Raw genomic sequence first — 11047 nt, forward strand, 5'->3', positions numbered from 1 at the left:
AGGCTCCTCTCTGGTCAGTCTGGACTCTGCTGGGCTGCTGGATCCCACTGTGTTGACCCCACAGGTTGTGTGTTTTCTGCCAAGTCTGCACACTAGGTGGGGGTGTTGGATCTTATCGGGTGGCCCGCAAGGTGTGTTTTTTTTTCCTGCTGAGTCTCCGCCTCCTTAACCAGACATCTCCCCTCTCTGAGCTGGGGCGTGTCTACTGCAACCCTGTCTGTAAGCTGTGTCCTCAAGCGCCTGCTCAGCTCGGCCCTGCCCAGGAATACTTTCAGGTTTCTCCTGGATGCAGTCTACCCGTCGCTCTGGGTGGCTATGTAGCACTGAGTGGGGGTTTCTCAGTGTGTGCTCCTCGGAGGAGGAGCCCGCAGCACAGTTCCTCTTTGAATCCCCCCGGCACAGATTGACTCCCGCGCCCACCCGAATTCAGCTCTCTGGCAGGCTCAAGTAAGCCCAGGAGCGTTCCAACCACACTTTTCTTAACCCAAAATCGGCTAGGCGTTTTTCCGAACTGGTGGCCACAGAGGTGGTATCTGCCTCCCAGCAACAGGAGGTTTACTGGGGGCGGAGCCCCGGGTGCAGTGGAGTAACAATTGGCCCAGCCCGCTTTTCCTTGTCTCCCGACGCTGACCTGGGGCTCCCCATGTCACCAGCCCCACCATAGAACCGTGGAGGGAGTGGGATGGGAGGCCAGCTCGCAGGCCCTGGAAGGCGCCGCGCTGGGTCAAGCAAGTGGCAGGGCTCAGTGAAGAGCCGAGCCAGGTGGGGGATTCAGACCTGGCCGAACCGGCCAGCTCTGCCCCCATCCGAGAAAATGGAGGCAGCCCTGGGGTCGGTGGCTGGTGTGTTGTGGCAGGCGGAAGCCGTACGGGGGTCTGCCTCGTAAGCAGGGCTGGGCTGTGAGTCACTCACAGAGCTGGACAGTCCAGGCGGCTCTCTCTCTGTTTCCGCATTGGCGTGGACCCCGTCTTTGGTCTCTGGTCTCTGCCGCCTGGGGCTGCTTACTCGGTCAGCGGTGCGGCTCGGGCGCTCTCAGGAATCTTCTTTTGTGTCGACCCTAAACTTCGTGTCTGTAGTTGCTTTTTTTAAAGTTGTAGTTTAATTGTTGAAAGACTTATTCATTTTTTGTTGTTCTTGGAAATGCAGATAGCACTCTGGCAGCTCAGCGCACGCTTCTCAGGCTCATGCTGTTTTCTGGCGCCCCCTCTCCAAATCCATCGCCATCTTGGAATCTGACTTCAGTGTTCTTCAAAGCCTCCCCAGATGGATCCCCCAATCTGCAGCTCCAATAATGGGTCACTGCCATTGGTTCCTCTGCTGTTGCTTCTCCCTCCACCTCAGGTTTTCTGGTTGTCCCCACCACCGAAAGACTCTCTCCATCATCAGTGTCTCCTTGCCTTATAGTCAATTCGGATAGGAGGAGTCAAAATAGCTCCAGGTATGTTTTCTGTCCTGCATGGCCAATATCTGGTCCACACCCCTTTTGCCCTGACAAATTCTGGCAGTGTAGGCAAAGCTCAACCCATCCATCCTGGTTCTGTTGCCAAAGAATCTTGTCCTCCAGATATCTAGGACAAGAGTCAAATGCTAATCCACAGTGCTCGCCAACTGCAGAAGCTCATAAAAGCTCTTCAGGAGGTCTTACTAAACTCCCTTTCTCCAAATTTAAGGTGCCAAGAAGTAATTAGTTAAGATAATATTAGCTGCTTTAACAAATAAACCCACAAATCTCAGTGGCTTAACAAATGGAACTTATAATCAGGGATGAGAGGGTGGGGTAGAAGTGTCCTCTCCATGAAGTCATTCGAGGTTCCAGGATAATGGATGTTCTGCCACCTTCAACATATTGCCTCCAAGTTTACTCTGGGCACCAGTATCTAGTTAGCAAATGGGGAAAGAGGCTAAAGCTTGTGCAAGGAAGTTTTTATGGGCAGGGGCTGAGAGTGAGCATTTATACTTCCACACACATTCCACTACCCAGAACTCAGTCACATGGCCACACCTAACTGCAAGGAAAATTGGGAAACACAGACTAGCTTGAACAAGAGAAAATGATTTGGTGTGCAGCTGGCCAGTGTTTGCCATAGGGAGAAGCACATCGTGACTTCTTTATGGGGACGAGGATGGTGATCTAGAAAGACAACTGGACTCAAAATCAGAACACCTGATTTTAGTCTCACTCTAAACTAAGTACCTGTCAAGCCTTAGGCAAGCCAGTGCATCTCTCTATGAGCCTCGGTTTCCTCCTTTGTAAAGGAAGGATTGAACTAGAGGATCCCTAGTTCTCAGCTCTCTCATTTCCATTTTATAACTCTAAGATACACAGCTGCAAATGGGGCAGAGCCATAATTCACACGGCAGTCATGCCACGGCTGAGGAGAGAGAAGATATGTGCTCACACACACAGAGCAACTGCCCTCAATAGTATTTTTTTTTTTTCAAAACTGTGGGACAGGGATCTTCTAGGAAGGCAGGACATATGGGAGCTAAGATGAGACTGGAAAGTCTGAAATGTGTCTAGAATCCCACCCCTTCTTACCATCCCCATTGCTACCAGCTTCATCTAAATCACCTTCTCTCTTGCCTGGATTATTGCACAAGCTTCCTAATCGGTCTCCCATTTATGCATGCTCTTTCAAAGTTTCAAGCTGTTGGGCTGATACTGCATTACTCCAAGTGATACTTATTTCAATTCAGTTTAAAAAGCAATTGCAGAATGCACCATTTTTATTCCTCCCATCACACAAGTTTGGAATACCCCCACATGTACCTCCAATCTCTGCATACCCCTCTCCTGCAATTCCCTACCCACACCATTCCATCCACTCCATGAAATAATTCCTGGCAAAAGGTCTCTCCCCCTGCTCTCAAGTCCTACCCTTACTATTTGTTCTCCTCTTATGTGCTCCTACATGAGAGCCTAGTTATTTGTGTACATCTTACCTTATCTACTAAATTGTGTACATCTTACCTTATCTACTATCTTCCCTGAGGGAAGAGACCATCAATTATACTATTTGCATTATGCACCATGCTAGGTGCTTACTTATTTATTGAATGAATAAATGACTAATGACTGTGGAGAATTGTTAAAAGGCAGAAGCAAGACAGCCCTGTTGGAAACAACAGTGAGCGCCATTCCAGCTTGGCAAGTGCACTGTTTTCTGATGGTTTTTCTCAGAATCTACTGTGGCTGCACTGAACAATCTGTAGGAAGAACCACAGGTGTGAATCTTCAGCCAAGATAATGATTGCACCAGGGTCTGATTCAATTCGGTCTTGCCCAGGGGCAGTATTAGGAAGTTAGTTAAATGAGAGATCATATTCTGTCAAATCCTGAAAGAATGTCTTTGTGCCCCTGCCAAATGAGAAATTGCCACCGGACAGTAATTTTTCTTTTTCTCTCTTTTAAATGTGAAGCCATGTGCTCTGAAATAAAACAGAGGAAGGAGATGAGAAGTTTTTTGGAGAATTCAATCAACGTGGACAATTGTTCTATTAAATTCAAACAAAATAAGCCTTTCTTCCTCAGAAGCAAGAAATTGTGAGCTAGTTATGTGAACCCATGTTTTCAGCCTCCATTTCCCTTGGGCCTGTCTGAATCAATGCCATAAGTGGGACTGCAGCCAGTTAGCTTAGATGGGCAGAGCCAGCCTACCATTTGCATCACATCAGCCATGAGCCTGGTGCCTTGGGGACTGTTAGCTACACTTTCTCCATGTGCCTGGAACATACCCTGACCACAGATGTACAGCATGTCACAAGCACAAATGGGTCCAAGGGAGGAGAAGGATCAGCACAAACCCAGCCTCACTACTAAAGAAGCATCTCAGATGGCATCCCACCAGCACTGGCAGTCCTGTCTTACAGCACCAGGCACAGTATCATGCCCACGGGAGGGCTGTCCTAAGTATTCATCTGGTCATGTATTCACCACAATCACTCTCAGAAAATAACAGCTAGCAATTACTGAGCCTCTCCTCTGGACCACACTCAGAGCTAGGCAAACATACACACATTGTCTCCAATTTTCACACCAATCCTGGATAGTAAAAATTAACCCATTTTACTGATGAGGAAAACGAGGTTCAGAGTGGTCCTCCACGTGGTCCAAGGTCACACAGCCAGTGTGCAGCAGGGCCAAGATTCCAAATGATGTCCACTTGACCCCACTATCCACTCCTTTACTGACTCCACCCATCCCATTATTGGGTCAGGGGGATATAGAAATGCAGATAATGGGCCCTCCACAGACTGCAATGCTTTTTCATGTACATCATCTCATTTGGTCCTCATGGCATCCTGGTGAGGTGTTAAAGCAGAGAAAACCCCCACTTTACAGATCAGGATGGTTAGGCTTGTGTGGAAAGCAAGAACTCAGTCCCACTTCTTCCTCTAGATCCTGAACCTGCCTGCTGTTAGCTGGTGTGGGAACTGAGGCATAAGAGTAAAATTATTTTCATTTTCACAATGAGTAAGTCATGCTCCTCATTTGAAAACCTCCTGTGGTTTTCCATGACTGTAAGATTGAATCCAGCCATGTAATTGCATAGCATAAGGCCCTTCCAATCTGGTGCCTGCTGCCTCACCAGTGTCCTCTCTGCTCCCTTCCTGTCTCTCTGCTCCTGCACTGCTGCCTCGAGCAAACTGTTATGCATTCTCCGAAGATGTCACGATGTCACACATAGTAGCCCTTGCTCTGCCTGGAAAACACACACTTCCAGACTCAGCTGTTCCCCAGCTCCACCAGGCAGCCTTGCCATGGCACTAATTGTCTCTGAATGAGATGATTCACACGCAGTGCACTGAGTAGGTGTCCACCTTTATTCACACGAATTCCCCACTAGCAATGACTGTCTTCCTCAGCTCACTGACAGCAAAAGCTGAAGTCCTCACAAAGGACTACAAAGCCTTGCACACTCTGGGCACCCATTATATCACTGAGCTTATGACCTCCTACTCTCCTCCCCTCTCACTACTCACACTGGCCTTCTCACTCTTCAACATCCCAGACATACTCTCACCTCTAAAGTTTTCTGTCTTTTGTATGAATAAGTAAATAAATGAATAAACAAATCTTTGTAGCCCTTACTTTTCCCACTCCCAACCCAGTCTCCAGACTATGCCTGGCTATACTTAATGGGTCCCTTCCACTGCCTAGAAAATCCTAAAAGGTTGGCCAAGCCCATTTTTGTTTCCATGGGCCTGGATCAAGCCAAAAAACCAAAGGCAAATCACAGCCCAGAGACAGAGCTGTGGGCCAGGGCAAGCAAACTGTGTCTAGGCAGTACCTCAAAGCAAGTGGGTCCTGGAACATTCAGTATGGGAACCAACAGTGCAGAACCAAGGGAACAGAGAACCAGAGGCAAAAGACAGCAAGCCAGGAACAATGAGTTAAAACAGGCAAGAGAGAGTGCAGTAAGAGAAAAACATAGAAGTGGTGGGGTTTGATATGTGCCAGGTGATGAAGTGCATGGGCAGACCAAAGTCAGGAAAGCTAATAATAAAGGTTTGCTGAATAAATGAATAACCAGTGGAAAAGCTGGAGGAACAGTCAGTCTCAAGCTGCTGGTGCCCAGTGCCTTTATGCCTTTTCTGTTGAACAACCTGCCTGTGTGGGAGCTGTGTTTCATGTCCCCAGAGGCACAGGCGCCATGCCATTGTCAATCTCCAATTACATGAGCCAACGCAGAGTGCTGCAAGTGCTCAAAGCAGACTATTCATCTTTTTTCCTAGGAAATAAGGCCAGCATCCCTAACAGATCCCTTTGGCAGGACTATTCCATTTTTTAAACGAAGTACAGGCATGGAGTTCATGGTCTGCAGTCCTGGTCTCAGCATGAGAAGGTCTCCTTTGTGGTTCCACTAAGCAAGTGTGAAGCAGAGCATAAGATGGACTGCTATTCCACCTGGAGCACACAAGCAAGCATGATAGGCAGCACTGGGGACATCAGCCAAGCACAGGAAGACTAAGAAAAAAGATCACTTCAAATTGGCATCATCCATTTTAGAGAGATATAATCCCAGGAGTATTTTGACTCTAGAAGTTGGGAAAAGGTTGGGTGAGCACACACAGGTACAGTCAGATGCTCTCTAACTTTACATGTCATATTGGAAAGATGGAAGATAAGAGAACGAACCAAGGCCAAGAAGCAGCCATTTGTTCCTCTCAAACCTTTTTGTGCCATCCCTTTAATTCCACCAAGAACGATTATTTTTTTAGTAGAGCCAGGACTAGGCTGAAGTCCCAGGGCTTTGGAAATGCTTTCTTTATTTTTTTTAAAAAATAATCTGTATTAGATGAGTACTACATGAATTCAAAGACTGAAACAATACAGATATTGACATCAACAGCAACATTAACACAGACATAGGTATAGTCACAGACACAGCTCCATTTATAGGTATAAATATAGATATACTCATGTAGTGTAAAACTGAACATTGTCCCTTTTGCTCCCTATCTTCATACACACTCCTCTTTCCAAAGGTAACCACTGATAAAAATTTAAGATTTTCTTCAAGTTATTTATGTATTATAATCATATGTGAACATTTACACTTTTTTGCATTAATGATATAATTATACATATTTTTCATGCTGTTTGTCGCTTAATAAAGTGCCTTAGTGACCTGCTCATGTCTGTTTTTGGAGATATTTTTAACTTTTAATATTTAATTGCCACATGGTATCCACAGTGTGGATGCAGCAGATTGTATTTAATATCTTCTTTTGAGGAACCTTGAAGCTGGTTCAGTTTTTCACTACTATAAAACCATATGGCTCTAAACATACTGGTATCAAGTCTTTGTAGATATGCACAACAATTTCTCAGGAATTTCTAGAATTGAAATTGAAGTCACCTTCTGATGAGCTACTGCACACCCTGATGCACCCTCAGGATACCTTCCCTTTTCCTCTGATCCATTCCTGAGTTTTAAAATGCATCTTTCTTAATCATTCAAGAGTTCGTTGATAAACAGAGTAACAAATTCAGTTGTCTGAAACAGCAACCGGCACAATTCTGCTTCATTTCCGTGTCAAAGCCTCCAACTCTGTTACTCGCAGATTACTCTTATGGCCCCTAATAAATCTGAGAGAAAATTGATAGCAGTAACTATGCTCTATAGCATCATGAAAAAGAGATTCTTTCATAGTTTTTGTTCATGGGAAGGAACTTCCACTATGCCTATTGTTTCAAGCCCAGTATGGAGTATAACATTTATAAATCTATAAAAGAATTAATATTCCTTTAAATACTAAGGAATCGATAGTCCTCAAAATTTATAGCTTAATTACACAACAATAAATCAATGCCTTATTTAACAAATTAGACTTTCCTAAACATTCAAATATTCAATACAAACTTTTTCACTCAAACTCTCCTAGTTAATTGCAACTACAAATTTAATACGTACCTTCTCAAAAGCTTTAAACACTTTAAGAAGTAGACAAAACCTTTGCAAAATGTTGTAAAGATTAAAAAACTTATTGACCCTAAGCTAAACTTAAACTAGAACTACTTTTAGTACTAATAACATTAACTTAAATTCTGTATCTTCCTAGGGTTGCAGTAAGTAATGACATCGAGGCCACTCCCCCTGCCAAACCAAAATCTCAGACTAATAAATAGAGTTTGCAGCAGAGAAGAGAGGCTTATCCACAGGCGGCCATGTGAGAAGAGACTTGTATCTAATATCCATCTTACCCACAGTGGAAGGATGTGTGATACCCTGCATCACTGTCGCCACCACCAAGACCCTCACCAGATGAGTTCCCTGCACTGTGGACTTCCCAGCCTCTGAAACTGGGTCACTGTCACCACCACCAAGACCTTCAGCAGCTGTGTTCCCTGTACTTTGGACTTCCTAACCTCAGAAACCGGTACATCCCTTCCCTGGATAATCAGCATCAAGAATGCCTAGCCCTTCAAGGAAGATGCCACCCCCAACTCTAGGGGAGGCAGAAGCTCCATAGAGACCACATACCCTGTGGGGGTTGCCACTGCACGTGATCCAGCAGCAGGAAGGCTTCACTGCCACCACCAGGCTCCATCCCAAGCCTGACCCAGCATGCACGGAGCCGGGAGATGTCCAGCAGGGGAAGGGGAAGCTCTGCAGAGAACACATGCTCTGCAGTGCCTCTGCACATCCCAGCAGCCTGGCCCAGAGCCTGCAGAACAGGGAGATGTCCAGCAGGGGAGGTGGAAGCTCAGCAGAGACCACACACCCTGCGGTACTGCCCTGTGACCCAGCAGCCTGGCCGAGTCCAAGCTGACTAGAGAGGTGGCTCCCCAGAGAGGCTCAAGACCTGAGACAACCACACACGCAAGGCACTAGTGGCCAACTGAGTAGTCACTGAGGTAGCCATACAAAATTGGCAACCCCAGTAACATCTTAGTCAGACAATAGTGTCAAACCTGTGGACTGTGAAACCCCCTGCCACAATGAATAAACATCAAAGAAAAGATACCAGAAATATGAAAAATCAAGAAAGTACACCACCAAAGGGTAATAACTCTCAAGCCCTAGATCCTATAGAACATGAAGCCCTTGAAATGCCTGACAAAGAATTTCGAGTGATAATTCTAAGGAAACTGAGTGAGATACAAGAAAACTCAGCTAGACAACATGATGAAACGAGGAAAAGTATACAGGACCTGAAAGAAGAAATGTACAAGGAAATCAATGCCCTGAAAAAAAAAATGTAGCAGAGCTTGCCGAACTGAAGAATTTATTTAGCTAAATAAAAAACACAATGGAGAGTTTAACCAGCAGGCTAGCAGAAGTTGAAGAGAGAACTTCTGAACTTGAAGATGGGCTGTTTGAAATAACATAAGCAGACAAAAAAAAAAAAAAGAAAAGAAAAAGAAAAAAGAATCAAAGGCATTGAAGAAAATCTGAGAGAGATATCAGACAACCTTATGTGCTCAAATATCCGAATCATGGGTATTCCAGAAGGGGAGGAAAAAGGAGATTGCATTGAAAACATATTCAAGAAAATAGTGGCAGAAAACTTCCCAGGTATAGGAAAAATCACAGATCTTCAGATCCAGGAGGCTCAAAGATCCCAAAACATATTCAACCCAAAAAGGTCTTCTCCAAGACGTGTTATAGTCAAAATGGCAAATCTCAAAGACAAAGAGAGAATCTTAAAAGCTGCAAGAGAGAAGCATCAAGTCACCTATAAGAGAGGCCCAATCAGACTAAAATCAGACTTTTCATCACAAACCTTAAAAGCCAGAAAGGAATGGGATGATATATTCAAAATACTAAAAAGCAGAGATTGCCAGCCAAGAATACTCTACTTGGCAAGGCTATCCTTCTGAAATGAAGGGCAAATAGTATATTTCTCAGGCAAACAGAAACTGCGGGAGTTCACCACCACATGACCACCCTTACAAGAAATTCTCAAGGGAGTACTGGGTTTGGTTCCTGAAAAATAACTACCACTGCCAAAAAACCCAAGAAAAATCAAAACCCACTAATATAATAAAAATGGCATTCATGGAGAGAAAACAAACAAACAAAAAGGCTATCTACAACAAACACAGAAAACAAACAGCAAAGCAGAAAGCAAGGAACAAAAGATACCTATGACAACCAAACAATAATCAATAAAATGCTAGGAATAAATCAACACTTTTCAATAACAACTCTTAATGTAAAAGGCTTAAATTCCCCAATCAAAAGACTCAGACTGGCTGACTGGATTAAAAAAGAGGACCCAACTATATGCTGCCTTCAAGAGACCCACCTCACCCATAAAGACTCACACAGACTAAGAGTGAAAGGATGGGAAAAGAGTTACCATGCAAACAGAAAAGAAAAATGAGCTGGAGTAGCTATTCTTATATCTGATAAAATAGACTTTAAACTAAAAACCGGTAAGGGGATCTTAACCCTTGACTTGGTGTTGTCAGCACCACACTCAGCCAGTGAGCAAACCGGCCATCCCTATATGGGATCCAAACCCATGGCCTTGGTGTTATCAGCACCGCACTCTACCGAGTGAGCCACGGGCCGGCCCAAAAAGTTGGTTTTTGAAAAGATATATAAAATTGACAAACCATTAGCACAGTTAACAAAAAAAAGAAGAGAGAAGATTCAAATAACAAAAATTAGAAATGAAAAAGGTGATATTACAACTGATCCATCTGAAATACAAGGAATCATTCGAGACTACTATAAACAACTATACGCCAACAAGTTTGAAAATCTGGAGGAAATGGATAAATTTCTGGACACACATAAGCTCCCGAAATTAAGCCATGAAGATGTAGAAAACCTGAACAGACCAATAACAATAAAGGAGATTGAAGCTGTAATCAGAAAGCTCCCAACAAAGAAAAGCCCTGGACCAGATGGATTCACAGCAGAATTTTACGAAACATTCAAAGAGGAATTGACACCGATTCTTTACAAACTATTCCAAAAGATTGAAACAGACGCAAATCTTCCAACCTCATTCTATGAAGGAAACATCATCTTGATACCAAAACCAGGTAAAGATATAACCAAGAATCAACTATATGCTGCCTTCGAGAGGATGAATATAGATGCAAAAATCCTCAATAAAATATTAGCAAACAGAATACAACAACACATATGTAAAATTATTCACCACGATCAAGTGGGATTCATCCCTGGGATGCAAGGTTGGTTCAACATATGCAAATCAATAAATGTGATACACTATATTAATAAAATCAAAGACAAGGACCATATGATCATCTCTATTGATGCTGAAAAAGCAGTTGATAAAATTCAACACTCATTCATGACAAAGACCCTCTATAAGTTAGGTATAGATGGAAAATATCTCAACATAATTAAAGCCATATATGATAAACCCACAGCCAATATCATCCTGAATGTGGAAAAGCTGAAAGCTTTTCCTTTAAGAACAGGAACTGGACAAGGATGCTCACTCTCACCACTCCTATTCAACAAAGTGTTGGAAGTACTAGCCAGAGCAAGGAGAGAGGAGAAGAAAATAAAGGGCATCCAGATTGGAAAAGATGAAGTCAAACTGTCTCTGTTTGCAG

This window comes from Galeopterus variegatus, unplaced genomic scaffold (genome assembly GCF_000696425.1).
Source record: "Galeopterus variegatus unplaced genomic scaffold, G_variegatus-3.0.2 Scaffold2712, whole genome shotgun sequence".
Taxonomy (NCBI): domain Eukaryota; kingdom Metazoa; phylum Chordata; class Mammalia; order Dermoptera; family Cynocephalidae; genus Galeopterus; species Galeopterus variegatus.